Genomic DNA, 20,377 nt, shown 5'->3' on the forward strand with positions numbered 1-20,377 from the left:
CGTAAAGATACAGCAACACTGTGTACGGTTATAGCTGTGTGGGAAAATCTTGTGTCTAGCAAAACTTGGAGTGAAAGACCAGTGTATAAAAGAGAGAGGCTGTTCTGCCTAAATAAGATAGGGACGATATCAAGATAACCAGAGCACAATGGGCCACAAACGAAGTCCCTTAAGCTTCACTTCATTTCATTCAGTCATGGAGGATGCGCTGGTCTCGTCTGTTGAAACAAACAGCTCTGATGCCAGGAGCTACAAATGAACGTCAGAAAGTGAAAACCCACTTCAGTCTTGGGAGCTCTCAGAACAGATCCCTGCGTAGAGAAACTCTGATTCCTGAACCTGCTGTGCCTTGCTGAGAAGAAAGGAGGGCACAGCGCTGGGCTCCGGAGGTGTTACCTCTAGATAAGGAAATCCCTCAGCAGCGGCTCTCTTTAGCGCACGCTGTAAGGATTTGGCAGAGCGCTTGTCCTCTCGTTTCCAGCAGCACCAAGGTTCTTATTTCCACGGGGTCGTGTATGTGGCTGATGCTTCACAGGCAGATGAAAAAGTAACCCCTGTCTTTTCCAAAACGTAGCAGAGGATGGGGGTGCTTCTGGGCATGATACAGGATACACAGCTGGGTAGTTCACCTTCTTTTAGGATGCCTTATGCAGCTTTTAGGTGGTAATATATCGGCTGGAGGAAGTTGAGTCTGGGAAGAGGGCAGTGGACTGGAGAGTCGGTCACTGCTGGAAGGAATCGGTCCAGAGGGGGGACTGGAAGGAGTGAAGTTGGATGGCATGCAAGACCGGGGCGGCGGTGCCAGCAAATGAATGTGAGCTCCCCCACCCCATTACCCCGGTCTTTGGAAGGTCAGTTACCTGCCGGGCTTAGATGGGCTCTGAGCTCACCCCGCACTGAGCCCCAAGGAGCAAGAGAGATTCATAAATTCCGAGGCCAGAAGGGACCGTTGTGATCACGCAGTCTGATCTCCTGTGTAGCACAGGCCAGGGACCGGCCCCAGAGCAATCCCTAGAGCAGAGCTCTAAATCCCCTAAAATCCCCAGATCTCGAATCTTTGTATAAAAGGTGCCCGTGATGAAGAACCCACCATGACCCCAGCAAGTTGTTCTAATGGTTCATCGTCCCCAACATCAGAATTGCACCCCCCCATGTCCCAAGATGGGCTATAGAGGGCTGTGCGCTCACAGAGGTGTGGGGGGAGTTTAGATGGGGCAGGTGCCCAGGTCTGTGCTTCAGCTCAGCATTTGCTCTTCTCCTTGATGGCTACACTAGGGCTGACTGGACTCCCTGTTGTGGGCGTCATGGCAGAAGGAGTTTTCTTGAGCTGTTTACTGACTTGGTGGACCACATTATGGAGCGCACGCAGTGCACAGGGAACAGGAATTAGTACATTTGCAAACTGCTTTTGTCTTTTCCAGCAAGGCCAATAGACTGTGGTGGTGATTCGGAAACTCAGAGGACATAAACTCAGAGGACATGCCAGTGGCCGCACATGCTGTTGCCAAGGAAAATGGCTCAGATGATGAAGCCAGAGCACAGAACTTGATCACTTTGAGCAGCCTAGCAACTGCCTTTTACCACTATTTCTTCAGCTACGCAAGAGGAAACTTTTTGTTCCTGAAAACCCATGGAATGACAATGAGCTTTACTTCCTGTGACCATGTCCTCCAGCTGGACTAGCTCCAGATGTGATGGGCACCTCCCCATGCTGCTCCAGAGGATAGATACAGAAAGATACTGTGGAGAAAAACTAAACCTCCTCCCACACCAACCAGTGTTTCTGATGCAGCAAATGGTACTTTTTTGTTTAGAGTTCCATATCTTGATATTTTTAACTCAATCTGTTTGTCACTGCAAGAAAATTAAAATAAAATCCTTCTGTGACGGGTTCTCTCCGGGGTGCCCCCTGGAACTGCGTACCACTGAGCCCCCCGACCCACCAGCCTGGGCTCCTTTTACACTGCACTGCTGTGACAAGCTCTCAAGCCCCCTCCAGCACCCATACAGGCAGGGACACACCCAGCTGCAGCTACATAAAGACACTGTGATCAGCCCTGCATGGGAAGGCTTCAGCTAAGGAACTTCCCAGCTCCTCAGGCACACACACCCCTTTGGAGTGTAAACCCAAAATTATACCGAACAGGGAACTGTACAGTGTAAGCTCATGAAATTCTCCCCCTCCCTCAATGTGGAGAGGAATATACAACAGCTTTCTGCCCCGAGTTATGACTCCCCCACACACAGGTTTTTGACAAAGCAAAAACAAATTAACTACAAAAGATAGATTTTAAGTGATTATTAGGGAGAGCAAACAGATCAAAGCAGATGACCTAGCAAATAAAAAAATGCAGTCTAAGCTTAATATACTAAAGAGATTGGCTATGAATAGCAGATCCTCACCCTAAATGATACCGGCAGGCTGCACGTTCTTAAGGGGCAAGCCACGCGGACTCACAGCTTGGAATCCCCAGGTGTTCCAGTCACAGGCTTAAAATCCCTCTGGCCTGGGTCGTTTCCCCCCAGCTCAGTCTTTGTTCCTCAGCTGTTTCCAGGAGTCTCTTTGGGTGGGGAGTCAGTGAAGAACCATGATGATGTCACTCCCCTGCCTTATGTAGCTTTTGCATATGGCGGGAACCCTTTATTTCAAAGCTTGGTGCCCACACCAGCCAGTGGAAAAACACTGGTATCCCAAGATGGAGACCAGCACCAGGTGACCTGATCACATGTCCCTGTAGTCATAGCAGCCATGAGTCAGAGGCCGTTAGTAGCATCCTCAGGAAGGCTACCCCGCCCCCCATGGGCAATAATCTTCCAAGGCCTATTGTTCTCCCAAACGGTTCATTAATTTGAATGGGTCCTTCCCAGCCAGCCATCTAGACTGAGAGCCTTTTGCCTAGTGGGCGTTCCCCAGGTGTAAACACATTTTGTGATACAGATTCATAGTCAATATTCCTAACTTCAGATACAGAAACGATACATGCACACAAATAGGATACTCATATTTGGTAAATCATAATCTTTCCAACGATCTCTGACATGACCTATCCTGCATAAAATACATCATAATTATCCCAGACTCGTATCGTAATATCTCTGTGAAGAATATGGGGTGCGTTGTCACACCTTCATTTCAGGCTGTGTTGAGTAAATGCTTGGGAATATCGACGGCATGTGGCCAGAAGTCAGGGCAGTGCCCTCAAAGGTGTAACAGTGCAGGGTGAGACCTGGAAGGCAGAGCTTGTTGGCTAAAAATCATGGCTGTGGTCATCTGGTCTGACCTCCTGCATAACACAGGCCCACTTCAATCCCCCCCACCTCCAGAACCGGGGCGCAGGCACCCCCCCATTGCAATCCCCCCCACCTCCGGGACTGGGGTGCAGGCCCCTCCCCCATTGCAATCCCCCCACCTCCAGGACTGGGGCGCAGGCCCCTCCCCCATTGCAATCCCCCCCACCTCCGGGACTGGGGTACAGGCCCCTCCCCCATTGCAATCCCCCCACCTCCAGAACCGGGGCGCAGGCACCCCCGCATTGCAATCCCCCCACCTCCGGGACTGGGGTGCAGGCCCCTCCCCCACTGCAATCCCCCCCACCTCCAGGACTGGGACGCAGGCACCCCCTCACTTCAATCCCCCCCACCTCCAGGACTGGGACGCAGGCTCCTCCCCTATTGCAATCCCCCCACCTCCAGGACTGGGGCGCAGGCACCTCCCCCACTGCAATCCCCCCCACCTCCGGGACTGGGGTGCAGGCCCCTCCCCCATTGCAATCCCCCCACCTCCGGGACTGGGGTGCAGGCCCCTCCCCCATTACAATCCCCCCACCTCTGGGACTGGGGCGCAGGCACCTCCCCCATTGCAATCCCCCCCACCTCCGGGACTGGGGCACAGGCCCCTCCCCCACTGCAATCCCCCCACCTCCGGGACCGGGGCGCAGGCACCTCCCCCATTGCAATCCCCCCACCTCCGGGACTGGGGCACAGGCCCCTCCCGCACTTCAATCCCCCCCACCTCAGGGACTGGGGGCAGGCACCTCCCCCACCTCAGGACTTGTAGAATCAATTTCTCCTCCTAACAGAAGCAGCCTGGCAAAGTCCTGGATATTCATAGAATCATAGAAGATCAGGGTTGGAAGGGACCTCAGGAGGTCATCTAGTCCAACCCCCTGCTCAAAGCAGGACCAATCCCCAATTAAATCATCCCAGCCAGGGCTTTTTCAAGCCTGACCTTAAAAACTTCTAAGGAAGGAGATTCTACCACCTCCCTAGGTAACGAATTCCAGTGTTTCACCACCCTCCTAGTGAAAAAGTTTTTCCTAATATCCAACCTAAACCTCCGCCACTGCAACTTGAGACCATTACTCCTCCTCCTGTCATCTGCTACCACTGAGAACAGTCTAGATCCATCCTCTTTGGAACCCCCTTTCAGGGAGTTGAAAGCAGCTATCAAATCCCCCCACACTCTTCTCTTCCGCAGACTAAACAATCCCAGCTCCCTCAGACTCTCCTCATAAGTCATGTGTTCCAGCCCCCTAATCATTTTTGTTGCCCTCAGCTGGACTCTTTCCAATTTATCCACATCCTTCTTGTAGTGTGGGGCCCAAAACTGGACACAGGGGGCTGCTTGGGCAGGAAGGGGGCCAGCATTGCTTTGGTCACTGCCGCAGCTGCACGTTGGCCGGGTATTTGCACTGAGCCGTCATCCCTGCTGCTCAGAACTCTTTCCTGAGCAGCTTCGGTTGAATGTAGAACCCAGCAACGTGCACGAAGAGTTTGGATTTTCCTGCCCCGTGTGCATTGCCCATTGCCCGTTGCCCTCATGGTGAGGGCGCCGTGTGGAATCTCACCCAAGAGGCGGAACTGCAGAATTTTAATTTTGTTCCTCAGAAACCGGACAGTTGTATGGGATTCCAGCCTCGGTGCGAGTGAGCAGAGTGCGTGCAGCGTTGCGCGGAGCACGGAGAAAGGCAGCAGCTCTTAGTACGCGCCAGGCAGACAGAGCCATGCCGGGGAAAATCCACTGGCTGGGACAAGTCCAGCCCAAGTCTCAAGATGCTGCTGGCCTGTTTATCCGAAGAGGCTGTTCGCTGTTTTGTGAGGATTCAGCGCTGGGCTGCAGTCACATCTCAGGGCTTCGTAAAAGAAGCCAGTTTAATGGGGTGGAGTCCTGGTCTCTGGCACATGCAGGGTGCAGGAGGAGAACGGCCTTTAGGTTTGGTCCCTGCTCCAGACCCTCTCTCCTTGGCCTTGGCTCAGGTCCGCGCTCCCCGGGGCATTGCCCGGCGCCTCTCTCCCTGAAGTCTGTTTCCCCAATATTTGCATTGGATATTTCTATTTTTTCAGCACCTGCCCTCTCCACTCCATCAGGACTGGAGCATAGACACCTCTGCCTCCCTGCAACACTGGGATTAAGGGGCCTTCCACCCCATCAATTTTGCAGCTACTCTCCTCTCTCACTGCCACTGCCCAAAGGGGCTTCCCATTGGCTAATGGAAGTTAGGGATGAAAAGGTCCTACTAGGTCCCAGCCCATCCGCAGAGACAGGGTACAACTGTACTGCCCCCGATTGTACATTTTCTACCACTATTTCCGTTCTAGTTTTAAATGTCTCACCTGATGGGGCTCTTGCCTGGCCCCTTGGGAGCCTGCTCCAAAGCTGAGTTCATATCCCTGGCCGCATTTCCTGCTATTCAGCCTACATTTCCCATCCTAGGATGTGTTTTGCTGTTGGATGCAGTTCAGTGCCAGAAAAGACTCTTGCCCCAAGTCTAGAGGTCTTCTCCCTGTGTGGGAATCCTTCCTAGTACTGGAGACCCTTTCGATCTGCAGGGGGAAAACCCCTCCATCTCTGGTTCAAAGTGTAAACTTCTTTGGCACCAGGAGACTCTTGGCTGCAGGAGGACCGTCCCTTAGACCTGCATTTTCAAAAATGTTCACTTATTTGGTGGGTGCTCAGCACCTCTGAAAACTAGGTCCATGGTATCTCAAGCTGGGCTCCCAAAAACCGAGGTCCATCAATTTGTGAACCCCTTTGAAAATGTGAACCCCTTTATTCACACTGCTGCTGTCTTGGTGCAAGGGGGAGCTGAGGCAGCAACAGAAGCACTAAACTCCCACATCTGACCTGCATTCCCTAGCCTCTGCCCCCACCTCCCCAGATTTCCCATATTCCCCCACACTCCAGTCATCACCCTGCTCCCAGGGGGACAGCACAGTGGGGAGAGCTTGGGAGGTGTGTGTGAGGTTATAGGGTGCCTGGGGGTGGGGGAAATGGCTCTAGGGGGATCCAGAAGGGAGAACAGCCATGGAAGAGTACAGGGAGATTAGCAGGGGAGAGTGGTTGTTTGGCTATGTGGGGATATCATGGGGTGGGTGGCCAGTACGTCTGCAGGGAGGCATTGGTCTGTCACATGGGGGAAGTAGTGCAGTGAGGAGCCCTCCAGGCACCAGTGCCCAGACACTCCGCTTCCCTCGTCATTGCTATCATGGCAGCAGCACTGGAGGAGCCAGCATGGGCACTTCAAGAGCTCCCCATCGTCCTGCTGCTTCAGTCCGGTGGGGAATCAAGGCAGCAGGGCCAGCCAAGCCTGTTGAGTCCTGATACCGCAGCGCAGAGCTGTTGTGCTCTCCCGCATCCCAGGCCTCCCTCACAACCCTGCTTTACCTGACCCCAGACCTCCTGCATAGCTTCAGTCTCCTGCCCCCTCCCACTTCACCGGCCTGCATATCCCAGCTCAAACCCCTGGCTCACTTGGTCTGCTCCCTCCTCCCCCAGTTCCCTGAAACACCATCAGGTGTGTCAAATCTGATTTATGGTTTGTGTCCCAGTCTATTTGTGTTGTCCATCCCAGTCTGCCATTTTGTAAAGGGTGCATCTAAACTTGTGCATTTCTTGCCAAACCTGTGAAGATTTACTTCCCTCATTTTCATTTTCTCCTACCCTCATAGGTGCAGAAAGAATCTGAGCCTCTATGGAATTCCTGCTGGATTATGACCAAGTGAAGGGAGAAGCCCGCTGAACTCAAGAGAAGAGGATATCAAAATATGTTTTAATCCCCAGATTTACATAGTTTCACACTGAATTTATGGAGCGCTTGTTGTTCTTCTAGTTGTGATCTAATTTAAGGGGTTATTATAATTCTAAACCAATTCCAGGTTGGATTATAAAGGATTATTATTTATACTGTGTAAAACACGTTATCACAGTTAGCATAGGGCCATCTAGGACTGGGTGCACTGCACACTCACAGGAAGTCACAGATGGAGTCTGCTCAAAACAGCTTACAGCCTGACTTGAAACAAGACAGAAAAAGTGAGCATAACAAACAAGAGGAGGGAATGATCTGGAGAAAGGGGTAAACAGTGAGGTGGCAAAGTTTGCAGATGATACTAAACTGCTCAAGATAGTGAAGACCAAAGCAGACTGTGGAGAACTTCAAAAAGATCTCACAAAACTAAGGGATTGGGCAACAAAATGGCAAATGAAATTTAAAGTGGATAAATGTAAATTAATGCACACTGGAAAAAATAACCCCAACTACACATACAATATGATGAAGGCTAATTTAGCTACAACTAATCAAGAGAAAGATCTTGGAGTCATCGTGGATAGTTCTCTGAAGACATCCACGCACTGTGCAGCAGCAGTCAAAAAAGCAAATGGGATGTTAGAAATCATTAAAAAAGGGATAGAGAATAAGATGGAGAATATCTTATTGCCCTTATATAAATTTATGGTACGCCCACATCTTGAATACTGAATACAGATGTGGTCCCCTCATCTCAAACAAGATATACTGGCATTAGAAAAGGTTCAGAAAAGGGCAACTAAAATGATGAGGGGTTTGGAACAGGTCCCATATGAAGAGAGATTAAAGAGGCTAGGACTTTTCAGCTTGGAAAAGAGGAGACGAAGGGGGGATATGTTAGAGGTCTATAAAATTATGAGTGGTGCGGAGAAAGCGAATACGGAAAAGCTATTTACTTTCCCATAACAAAAGAACTAAGGGCCACCAAATGAAATTAATGGGCAGCAAGTTTAAAACAAATAAAAGGAAGTTCTTCACACAGCACACAGTTCAATCTGTGGAACTCCTTGCCTGAGGAGATTTTGAAGGGGAAAGGGGTTCAGTAGGGGGCAGCCCCCTCAGTCAGGGCTGACCCCATGCCCCAGCCCAGCACTAGGGAGCAGTGGGGGGATGGGGTTCAGTAGGGGGCACCCCCCTCATTGCGAGCTGACCCAGTGCCCCCGCCCAGCACTAGGGAGCAGTGGGGGGATGGGGTTCAGTAGGGGGCACCCCCCTCATTGGGGGGCTGACCCAGTGCCCCCGCCCAGCACTAGGGAGCAGTGGGGGGAAGGGGGTTCAGGAGGGGGCACCCCCCTCATTGGGGGCTGACCCAATGCCCCCGCCCAGCACTAGGGAGCAGTGGGGGGATGGGGTTCAGTAGGGGGCAGCCCCCTCATTGCGGGCTGACCCAGTGCCCCCGCCCAGCACTAGGGAGCAGTGGGGGGAAGGGGGTTCAGGAGGGGGCACCCCCCTCATTGGGGGCTGACCCAGTGCCCCCGCCCAGCACTAGGGAGCAGTGGGGGGAAGGGGGTTCAGTAGGGGTCACCCCCCTCATTGGGGGCTGACCCAATGCCCCCGCCCAGCACTAGGGAGCAGTGGGGGGAAGGGGGTTCAGGAGGGGGCACCCCCCTCATTGGGGGCTGACCCCATGCCCCCGCCCAGCACTAGGGAGCAGTGGGGGGATGGGGTTCAGTAGGGGGCACCCCCCTCATTGGGGGCTGACCCAATGCCCCCGCCCAGCACTAGGGAGCAGTGGGGGGAAGGGGGTTCAGGAGGAGGCACCCCCCTCATTGGGGGCTGACCCAGTGCCCCCGCCCAGCACTAGGGAGCAGTGGGGGGAAGGGGGTTCAGGAGGGGGCACCCCCCTCATTGGGGGCTGACCCAGTGCCCCCGCCCAGCACTAGGGAGCAGTGGGGGGAAGGGGGTTCAGTAGGGGGCACCCCCCTCATTGGGGGCTGACCCAGTGCCCCCGCCCAGCACTAGGGAGCAGTGGGGGGAAGGGGGTTCAGGAGGGGGCACCCCCCTCATTGGGGGCTGACCCAGTGCCCCCGCCCAGCACTAGGGAGCAGTGGGGGGGGGCGCCCCTGACAGCGGCGGGCGCGGGGCCCGCGGCCCAACGCTCTATGGTCCCATGACGTACCAGGCGGCCGCGGCCCGGCGCCGTCTCTCCCCCGCTCTCTATGGTGCGGGCCGGCGGGATGCGGAAGTGGCCGCGAGCGAGGCCCTAGCGCCCTCTGGCGGCCCGGCCCGGCCCGGCAGCTGCTGCTCCCGTCCCGCTCCGACGGCGCCGCTGCCCGGGAGCGCCGGCCGCCATATTGTCACCCCCAGCGGGCCGGGGTCGGGCAGCCCCCCCCCGCGACAGGAGCGGGGAGAGACCCCCCCCGCGCCGCCCCCCGCCGCCCGGCCAGGTGAGGAGCCGGCTGCGGCCTCCGCCCGGAGCGCGGGGAACCCACCGGGGGTCCCCCCCGGATCTGCCCCCGGGGAGTGGGGGGCGGGAGGGGAGGTTCCCCCCCCGGATCTGCCCCCGGGGTGTGGGGGGGCAGGAGGGGAGGTCCCCCCCCGGATCTGCCCCCGGGGAGTGGGGGGCGGGAGGGGAGGTCCCCCCCCCGGATCTGCCCCCGGGGTGTGGGGGGGCAGGAGGGGAGGTCCCCCCCCCCGGATCTGCCCCTGGGGCTGTGGGGGGCGGGAGGGGAGGTTCCCCCCCCGGATCTGCCCCCGGGGTGTGGGGGGGAGGTTCCCCCCCCGGATCTGCCCCCGGGGTGTGGGGGGCGGGAGGGGAGGTTCCCCCCCCCAGATCTGCCCCTGGGGCTGTGGGGGGCGGGAGGGGAGGTTCCCCCGGATCTGCCCCTGGGGCTGTGGGGGGAGGGGAGGTTCCCCCCAGATCTGTTGGAGGAGGGGCAGCATTGAGTGTGGTTTCCCCCATTTCTCCAGTGCTGTGGAGGGAGGGTGCAGTGTGAGGGGAGGTTTCCGCCGTCCCCCCAGTGCCATAGGGGTGGTAACCAGAGTGTGGGGAACCCCCGCCCCGATCCTCCCTGGTGCTATGGGGTGCTGATCTAGTGTGGAGAAAGTTTTCCCAGGCTGTATTACCCACTGGTGCTGTGAGGAAGAGGGGCAGCGTGAGGGGAGCTCCCCTCTGTATACCCCCACTTCCCACCCTCAGGGCAAGGGTCTGTGTGGGGGGGTGTCCCCTGCCCCAGTCCTCCTGGTGCTGGTGTGGGAAGGGGGTGGTTTGAACTGGGCGTGTCCCCCTGGTGGTTGTGGGGAAGGCGGTTGATGAGAGTGGAGAGGTGAGATAGTGTTGGGGCAGATTCCCGTCTCCCTGTGTTCCCTGCCACACCCCCACCCCCCGACACCAGAGGGAAGATCTTGTTTGCCCTTCCTTCCTGCTGCTGTTGTGGAAGGTGGTCAGTGTTCGAGAACATCCTCTCCACCCATGCCTCTCTTCTGTTGGTGCTGCTGGGATAGTGGGGGGATCTCCTCTCTGGCCTTGCTGGAAGGGGCTTTCATGATCTCAAAGGACTGGCCTAGTTTTTCGTGGAGGACACATTTCCCAGCTCTACCCGTGACTCCTACCATCATACGGCCTCATTCCCAGCTGTCAGTCCCAGGCAAGCCCGCTTGGTAGCCGGGGTTTTAATCAGGATCCAAAAGCGTCACTCATGTGCTAAGTGAGGCCCCAAGCAGCAGCCCTTGGATGCTATAGCTCCCAGCATGCTGTGCTCCATCTTGATACGAGTGTTCCAGGCCTCGCTGTGTGCTCGGGCTTTCAGGCTCCACGGGCTTCTTTGTTTTACTGCAGGCCTGTTGGACTCTTGGGCCTCTGGCGAGTGGCTATTGCAGCTTGAGAATGTGTGACGTTTGGCTACCCCCTGTCGTTAAAAGTAGACATGGACATTTGTGGATGACACCAAAATGGGAGGGGTTGCAAACACTTTGGAGGACAAGATTAGTATTCAAAATGACCTTGACAAAGTGGAGATGGTCTGAAATCAACAAGATGAAATTCAGCAAAGACAAGTGCAAAGTACTGCACTCAGGAAGGAAAAATCAAATGCACAACTACAAAACGGGGACTGACTGTCTAGGCAGTAGTACTGCTGAAAAGCATCTGGCAGTTCTACTGGATCACAAAACGAATATGAGTCGTCAATGGGATGCAATTGCAAAAAAGGCTAATACCGTTCTGGGGCTTAATGACAGGAGTGTCATAGGTAAGATGTGGGGAGTAATTGTCCTGCTCTACTCGGTACTGAGGAAGGCCTCCACTGAAGTACTGTATCCAGTTCTGGGCACCAGATGTGAATAAAGTGGAGAGTGCAGAGAAGAGCAACAACAATGATCAAAGGTTTAGAAAACCTGACCTGTGAGGAAAGGTTAAAAACTGGGCATGTTTAGTCTTGAGAGGAGAAGACTCAGCGGGACCTGATGAGTCTTCAAATATGTTAAGGGTTGCTGTAAAGAGGATGGTGATCAGTTGTTTTCCATGGTCACTGAAGGAAAGATAAGAAGTAATGGTTTTAATCTGCAGCAAGGGAGATTTAGATTAGATATTAGGAAAAACTTTCTAACTAGAAGGGCAGCTAAGTTCTGGAATAGGCTTCCAAGGGAAATTGAGGAATCCCAATCATTTAAGAACAGGCTGGACAAACACCTGTCAGGGATGGTCTAGGTTTACTTGGTCCTGCCTCAGTGCAGGACGTGGATGTAATGACCTCTCAAGATCTTTTCCAGCCTGACATTTCTGTGATTCTATGGACAGAATAAACAAAGCTTAATTCCAGTGTAGTGAAAGAATACTGGCTCAGTGGATTTCTGCTCTGGGGCTCAGAGTTTTCCCTCTCTAGTTTATCGTGGATTGTGTTGTATTAGATGGGTCTATTGCTGGATTATTTCTCTAGTCCTGTAAGTGTGCAAGGCACTTATGGGTGTGTGACTTTGGACATCTAAAGCCTACAGGCTTTCTAGCTATAACGTCACCTGTCGCTTCCCCTACTCTATTAATGTTTGTCTTAAGCAGACTTGCTTTCAGTGAAATCTGCTTTCTGTGCATGCGCTTGAAACCACTCCAACACATTTGCTCCTGCAAGCAAAGGAGAGTCCGGCCTGATCAGTGCTTGGAATGGAGATCTCCGAGAAGCATCTAGGTGGTGCCAGAGGTGGTGTTGGTAATGGAGAAGGTTCTCTCAAAAGGGGTTCTCTTTCTTCCTCTAGTCAGGAATAACGTTCATACCCCATTGTGGTACTACGGGATGTTATGCTGCAGGGAGGGGCTGTGTGACTCAGCAGAGGATGCTCTATTCCAAGTCAGGATTGACCCCAACGCCTAGTGAAGATTTAGGAGGCCGATGGAAGTGCTAGCTTGTGGATAAGGTGTCAAATCAAGGGCTTGACCATTTGTGGATATTAAAGGTATGATGGTACTTTCCTCAAAAACCCAGCTTATTCACCTCAGTATCACCTGCAAAATTCAATTTAAGTAATTTAATTTTGCCTCCCTAAAATTTCCCCTCTGATTTCAACTGGTTATGGAATTCTCCTTTACTATCTGTTGTAAATTGCTGGGCACTGTTGCTATGTGCTGCTAAACAGCTGCCGTGTCCCGCTGGCGAGGTAGCTGCATGTCAGGGCTGCTCTGATTCCTGTGTATGTGTTTGCCCCGCCCTTGGGGATTGCTGGTGGAGGGTGCTATGGAAATGCCTGTTGCTTCTGTTTTTTAGGAACAGAGCAATGCTGTGAGCCCCTGGCTCTTGGGAGGCCCTGCAGCCCATCACTTTTCTCTGTGCCGACGGATGGAAACCACGGATAGCTGCGACGTGGAAGCACTTTCCTCTTGAGCGGATTGCTGCAGCGAGCTCTGCCCGGCCCAGCTGGCCTCCCCACCTGTCTGGAATGCAGCTCACGCCTTTCTCTGCCTCTCCCAGGACAGCTCAAGGCAGTATCTGGGCTATAGATTAACCAAGGTTCAAGGTAATAACTTTCTGTTCCTGGAGAATATGAAATCAATGTCAATGACCTGGGCCATGTTCTACCAGCGTCCTTTCAAAGGGAAAGTGAGTCTGAGACTGTGACCTGTCTGACCTGGAGTGGAGAGTTGATACTGTTACAGGTTGTAATATGTATGGAAGTGTTTTGCCAGTCCTGGGATGCTCCCCCAGGTGTGCCAAGTATCTCACTCCTTACCTGCAGTCCCCCTGCTATCCCTGTCCTGGGACCCCTACACGATTTGCTTATGCGCTGTTCCTGAGTTGCTCCCACCTCCTTCTCCCTAACATGGCTGCTTCTCTCCAGGTGTGAGGGGAGCAGCCAAGAAGTGGAATACTTAGGCAGCTTCACCTTGTTCTTCTGCTCACACAAGAAGTGCGAGTGCACTGTGACCAACATGCTGTTGTCACTGCACTGCAGCGGCCTGTCCCCCTTTGGGCTGTGCCCTGCAGTCAGGCTGTGACTTTGGACAGGTGTTTCAGTCTCTCTCTGCCTCAGTCACTGTAGCTGGGAAACTTAGTCAGTCCCCAGCCCCCTCACTGAAGACGAGACATGGGTCAGTGTAGATGCAGTCCGAATACCATAGTGAATGTGTGATGGATAAGAAGCCAAAGAGGAAGGCATAGCTTTCCTGAGGAAATAGAGAGAGGGTATGTGAAGGAGCAGATCCTGCTGAACTTCTCTTGTCTTCACTTGTCTGTGTCACAGGCTTGCGCCACAAGTTTGTTTTCCCTTTTATAATTAATTATGCCTCATATCAAAAGGCTGTTCCCATGGAACCAGTTGGGCTTCTTGCTGCTGAATGGCAACGGCTGCTACTTAATCAGGGCCGTAGTTGCAAAGCTTTCACTTAAGAAGGACGCCTATGGCGAGTCATGCTAGATGATGCATCAACGGGAAATTTGAGTGTGAGCAGAGAGGTTATTTTACCTCTGTATTTGGCCCTGGTGTGACCGCTGCAGGAATCCTGAGTCCAGGTCTGGTGCCCACAGTTTAAGAAGGATTATGATAAACTGGAGGGGGTCAGAGAAGAGCCCCGAGAATGATTAAAAGATTAGAAAACTTGACTTACAGTGATAAACTCAACATGCTCAATCTATTTAGCTTAACAAAGAGAAGGTTAAAGGATAGCTTGATTACACTCTGTAAGCACCTACCTGGGAAACAAATATTTAACAATGGGCTCTTCAGTCTAGCAGAGAAAGGTCTAACATCCAATGGCTGGAAGTTGAAGCTACACAAATTCAGACTGGAAATAAGGTGTAAATTTTTGACAGGGTAATTAATCATTGGACCAACTTACCAAGAGTCATGGTGGATTCTCTGTCACTAGCCATTTTTAAATCAAGATTGGATGGTTTTTCTAAAAGATCTGCTATTGGAATTTTTTGGGGGAAGTTCTATGGTCTGTGATATACAGGAGGTCAGACTACATGATCACAATGGTTCCTCTGGCCTTGGAATCATAGAATATCAGGGTTGGAAGGGACCTCAGGAGGTCATCTAGTCCAATCCCCTGCTCAAAGCAGGACCAAGCCCCAACTAAATCATCCCAACCAGGGCTTTGTCAAGCCTGACCTTAAAAATATCTATGGAAGGAGATTCCACCACCTCCCTAGGGAACCCATTCCAGTGCTTCACCACCCTCCTAGTGAAAAAGTTTTTCCTAATATCCAACCTAAACCTCCCCCACTGCCACTTGAGACCATTACTCCTCGTTCTGTCATCTGCTACCACTGAGAACAGCCGAGCTCCATCCTCTTTGGAACCCCCTTTCAGGTAGCTGAAAGCAGCTATCAAATCCCCCCTCATTCTTCTCTTCCGCAAACTAAACAATCCCAGTTCCCTCAGCCTCTCCTCATAAGTCATGCGTTCCAGTCCCCTAATCATTTTTGTTGCCCTCTGCTGGATGTTTTCCAATTTTTCCACATCCTTCTTGTAGCATGGGGCCCAAAACTGGACACAGTACTCCAGATGAGGCCTCACCAATGTCGAATAGAGAGGAACGATCACGTCCCTCGATCTGCTGGCAATGCCCCTACATATACATCCCAAAATGCCATTGGCCTTCTTGGCAACAAGGGCACACTGTTGACTCCTATCCAGCTTCTTGTCCACTGTAACCCCTAGGTTCTTTTCTGCAGAACTGCCGCCTAGCCATTCGGTCCCTAGTCTGTAGCTGTGCATTGGGTTCTTCTGTCCTAAGTGCAGGACTCTGCACTTGTACTTGTTGTACCTCATCCGATTTCTTTTGGCCCAATCCTCTAATTTGTCTAGGTCCCTCTGTATCCTATCCCTGCCCTCCAGTGTATCTACCTCTCCTCCCAGTTTAGTGTCATCTGCAAACTTGCTGAGGGTGCAATCCACACCATCCTCCAGATCATTTATGAAGATATTGAACAAATCCGGCCCGAGGACCGACCCTTGGGGCACTCCACTTGATACCGGCTGCCAACTAGACATGGAGCCATTGATCACTACCCGTTGAGCCCGACAATCTAGCCAGTTTTCTATCCACCTTATAGTCCATTCATCCAGCCCATACTTCCTTAACTTGCTGACAAGAATACTGTGGGAGACCATGTCAAAAGCTTTGCTAAAGTCAAGAAACAATACATCCACTGCTTTCCCTTCATCCACAGAACTAGTAATCTCATCATAAAAGGCGATTAGATTAGTCAGGCATGACTTTCCCTTGGTGAATCCATGCTGACTGTTCCTGATCACTTTCCTCTCCTCTAAGTGCTTCAGAGTTGATTCCTTGAGGACATGCTCCATGATTTTTCCAGGGACTGAGGTGAGGCTGACTGCTCTGTAGTTCCCCGGATCCTCCTCCTTTCCTTTTTTAAAGATGGGCACTACATTAGCCTTTTCCAGTCGTCTGGGACTTCCCTGGATCGCCATGAGTTTTCAAAGATAATGGCCAATCGCTCTGCAATCACAGCCGCCAATTCCTTTAGCACTCTCGGATGCAGCGCATCCGGCCCCATGGACTTGTGCACGTCCAGCTTTTCTAAATAGTCCCAAACCACTTCTTTCTCCACAGAGGGCTGGTCACCTCCTCCCCATGCTGTGCTGCCCAGTGCAGCAGTCTGGGAGCTGACCTTGTTCGTGAAGACAGAGGCAAAAAAAGCATTGAGTACATTAGCTTTTTCCACATCCTCTGTCACTAGGTTGCCTCTCTCATTCAGTAAGGGGCCCACACTTTCCTTAACTTTCTTCTTGTTGCTAACATCTCTGAATCTCTGAATCTGTGTGTAACAGGACTTGACATAGGTGGGAGATTCTGAATTCCAGGGCTATAAAATGTCAATTTGATTATTATACCTGAATTTAGGGTAAACAGTGAGGTGAAAAAATTTGCAGATGATACAAAACTACTCAAGATACTTAAGTCCCAGTCAGCCTGCGAAGAGCTGCAAAGGGATCTCACAAAACTGGGTGATTGGGCAACCAAATGGCAGATGAAATTCAATGTTGATAAATGCAAAGTAATGCACATTGGAAAACATCATCCCAACTATACATATACAATGATAGGGTCTAAATTAGCTGTTACCACTCAAGAAAGGGATCTTGGAGTCATTGTGGATAGTTCTCTGAAAACATCCATTCAATGGGCAGCGGCAGTCAAAAAATGAACTGTTGGGGCTCATTAAGAAAGGGATAGGTAAGAAGACAGAAAATATCCTATTGCCTCTATATAAATCCATGGTACACCCACACCTTGAATACTGCGTGCTGATGTGGTTGCCCCGTCTCAAAAAAGATATACTGGAATTGGAAAAGGTTCAGAAAATGGCAACAGAAATGATTAGGGGTCTGGAACAGCTTCCATACGAGGGGAGATTAATAAGACTGGGACTTTTCAGCTTGGAAAAGAGGCGAATAAGGGGGGATATGCTAGAGGTCTATAAAATCATAAGTGGTGTAGAGAAAGTAAATAAGGAAGTGTTATTTACTTCTTCTCATAACACAAGAACTAGGGGTCACCCAATGAAATTAATAGGCAGCAGGTTTAAAAGAAAAAAAGGAAGTATTTCTTCACACAACCTGTGGAACTCCTTGCCAGAGGATGTTGTGAAGGCCAAAACGGTAACAGCATTTTAAAAAGAGCTAGATACATTCACGGGGGATAGGTCCATTAATGGCTATTAGCTAGGATGGGCAGGGATTGTGTCCCTAGGCTCTGTTTGTCAGAAGCTGGGAATGGGCGACGGAATGGATCACTTGATGATTCCCTGTTCTGTCCATTCTTTCTGGGACACCTGGCATTGGCCACTGTCGGAAGACAGGATACCTGACTAGATGGACCTTTGGTCTGACCCAGTCTGGTTGTTCTTATGTTCTTATTTATTTTTAATATTTATTGTGGCAAGTGGAGTGTCCTTGGTTGAAATCTCAATTAAAGGTGGCCACTCAACTGGGCTTTCATAATGTGTAGAGAATGCCTGAAAGGGTTTTTAAAAATGTTTTTCTAGGGTTTGTTTTTTTTAACTTTAGAAATATCTGGAATGTCCAAGTGTTTTGATACCTAGTTCTTCTGGCGGACTTTTGGGGCTGTTGAATCTTTAACAAAGCCAAGCGTTGAGAGAGGAGCTTATTAATCGGTGTTAACGTAGATGGACAAAGGGGCAGAGCTTGAGGCAGCACTGAATAAAAATCACTTCCCCATTCAGGTTTAACTGGATGGCCTCGCTGGTGTAATTTTATCAGTTTCCTAGACCTTCACAGAATCTTCTAGGGCAGTGGTTCTCAAACTTTTTCTTTTGCGGACCATTTGAAAATTGCTCAGCGGACCACTTAATGATCTTTCCAAATGTTGTTTGTACCATGAGCTAACTATTGTAAAGCGCTTTGGATGAAAGTGCTATATTAAAAAACCTTAATAATAATTAACTTTTTTTGTTCTAGAGATACAAGCACACAACTACTTTAATATCCATAGCCCTACCTTTCTAATGCAACGGATGTGCCCTCTCTCCCCTGCCGCAGCAGCCCCTGAGCTGGGGCTGGGAAGGAGGGCTTTTTCTCCCTGGTAGCCGCAACCCTGGAGCAGGGGAAAGTCGTCTCTTTGGCCCCCATCCCCTCTCCTCACCCCACTGCCCCTGCCCGCCCCACCAGTCCCCCCAAGGCCACCATCTCACCTTACATGTGCGTCTTCTCCGGGGTGCAGGCACCTAATTAGTGGAGCCAGGCCTTCGCAGCTCCACTAATTAGGTGGGTGGCCCGCCATTCTCTCATGTGCAGCTGCCCAGGCGTGCACCTTAGATGGAACTATCCGTGAACCACCTGAATGGAGCTTGTGGCCCACTGGTGATCCACGGAGCTCAGTTTGAGAACCTCTGCTCTAAGGGGAAAGGGGCAGATGAGACATGAATTTCCAATGGAAAATAACAAGCGGAAAAAATATGCAGCATTGACTTTCGTTTCTTCTTTGTGGATCATAAAGGGCACAAGTCATTTTACTTTCTGTGCAGCCCCCCGAAGAGGATTGTACTGCAACATTACTCCAGGTTGATACCTGTCTTCGTTGCTCTGTCTGAACACCGCGCCTAGCACTGTAAGCCCTGATCCCTGAGGGAGGCTTTTCGGCTCTGCACCAGTTACAACTGTAAATCATAATCTATATTCATTTCTGTGCAGGGTCTCAAACTCCTTTGCAAACATTCCCTTGTGACTTGTTAAAACATCTCTGTGAGGTGGGTAACTATCATTATCCCCATTTTACAGATGAGGAAACTGAGGCATCCGAGGTCACAGTTGGAGTTGGTGGCAGAGCTAGGAATGCCTTTAGGAATCCTGACTTGAGCTACCAGTCCAAACTCCCGTGTTGCGGTACTTTCCCCTACAGCTACTGGCTCTCAATGCCTCAGCATGGTGTAGGAGGTGCTGTATCGTTGGGTTCTGTGTCCACCAGAGCTCTGTCTGTGGGCATCGCAGTGCAGAATCAGGGTCCTTGATTGCCACCACTGCCCCTTTATAAGGCTGATTTTGATCCCCCTTGTAATCTCCCCCACAAGAACCATAGAATTCCTCAAGCTTTCAAAGACTTACAGTGAAGTCTCATTGCCACCACGACTGTTTTCTGAACATCTTGAATCAATTAAGGACTTGTTGAGATTAAAATACTTACAAATATTTCAAAAGGGAGATATTGTATATGTCTCACTATCTGATGTTTTTGTCTGTGCGCTCAGTGAAATCACATTATACCACAACGTGTGAACTGTAGCAAGGTTTTGACATTAGCTCACCCAAGAGGCAGTTTTCAAAGGGAGGAATACTAAAATGTTTAAACTGCAATTATTTGAAATCTAAGTATGATTCCTTGTTGGTGGAGCTGAAATAAGAAAAAAAAACAGGGCTTCAGAGAATATTTTTCTTGGTGACTTAAAACTATCCAGAGCTACTTCTCCAAAAGTGAAAGAAAACTTCATTGTTAAGAATCTCAGATAGTCTTGAGTCTCTTTCACTAGCCAAGGGCATGGGTTACAGTGGCAGCTCATGGTTTGGGTTCTTTTGTAGTGGTTTCAAGGTTTCAGTTGTGTAAATGGGCTGAGTTCAGAGAAGAAAAGTGTTGTTGTCAGGCCTGTGTCTATTGTTTGGGTCTTGGTGTTCTGAGAGGCTGTTTTGGATACAAGTGACTCTCTGAGAAGTAGGTTGGTAGCTGTATTGTTTGAGAGGGGTGAGGTTCTGGAGCTGACTGGAAGCATTCTGGTTTTATGCGGTGATTCACAGTCCAGAATAGTTCCAGTAATGATCTAAATTCTAACCCTTTGATTTGGCATCTCTCAGCTGTGAACTGTGGAGGACTGGCCAGTTGAGAGGCAGCTGGCCAGGGCGAAAAAATGTGTAAGGTTCACAGCACTTGTACTGGTTAGTGTTGCCCAACAATCTAGAAATTATGAACAATGCTTGAGTCTTCTGTCGCCCTGGTGTTGGGGCCCAGAAGGAATCCGGTGTCACCGTTAGAGAACTTGTTTGACGATTGATGCTAGGTCACCAGAATCACCCTTTGTTGACCTTCAAGGCAGAGAGGATGAAGTTTACAACTGCATATATGCTCATCAGATGCAGGTATCAGTCTGTGTATGTTGCAGCCCCTTTTCCCAGGGCATTCCACATCCTGCTAAGCTTGACCTGCTGCTTGAAGGAGAGAAAATAAACATGAGGACCCCCCCCTGCCCCACCCCATCCCAACAGGCTCTTTTGTAGCAGTAGTCCTGAGAGATGGGGTTCTCAAAGTTCAGGGAAAAGGACTCCTAAAGGGGTGGTTCCTATGGAACCACTGTGGTCACTGTCTGTTACCTCTACCCCTGTGCACT

At 51.1% G+C, this 20,377-nt stretch overlaps 1 protein-coding gene and 1 long non-coding RNA gene across 4 annotated transcripts in view; one reads left to right on the forward strand and one right to left on the reverse strand.

Moving 5' to 3' along the window:
* Positions 1–2,284: 2,284 nt before the first annotated feature.
* Positions 2,285–6,061, reverse strand: LOC125630913 (uncharacterized). Its single transcript, XR_007354823.2, has 2 exons — positions 5,614–6,061; positions 2,285–3,227 (listed from the first exon to the last, which is right to left on the reverse strand). It is a non-coding gene; the product is annotated as an uncharacterized LOC125630913 (long non-coding RNA).
* Positions 6,062–9,318: 3,257 nt separating this feature from the next.
* The window catches only part of LOC125630889 (casein kinase II subunit alpha), a 63,777-nt gene continuing 52,718 nt past the window's right edge, over positions 9,319–20,377 (forward strand). For all 3 annotated transcript variants that reach the window (XM_048837101.2, XM_048837102.2, XM_048837103.2), the window contains exons 1-2: positions 9,319–9,475; positions 12,785–13,034. The gene's annotated coding sequence lies outside the window, so the exon portion shown is untranslated. The remainder of the gene's footprint in view (positions 9,476–12,784; positions 13,035–20,377) is intronic.

This window comes from Caretta caretta, chromosome 2 (genome assembly GCF_965140235.1).
Source record: "Caretta caretta isolate rCarCar2 chromosome 2, rCarCar1.hap1, whole genome shotgun sequence".
Classification (NCBI taxonomy): Eukaryota; Metazoa; Chordata; order Testudines; family Cheloniidae; genus Caretta; species Caretta caretta.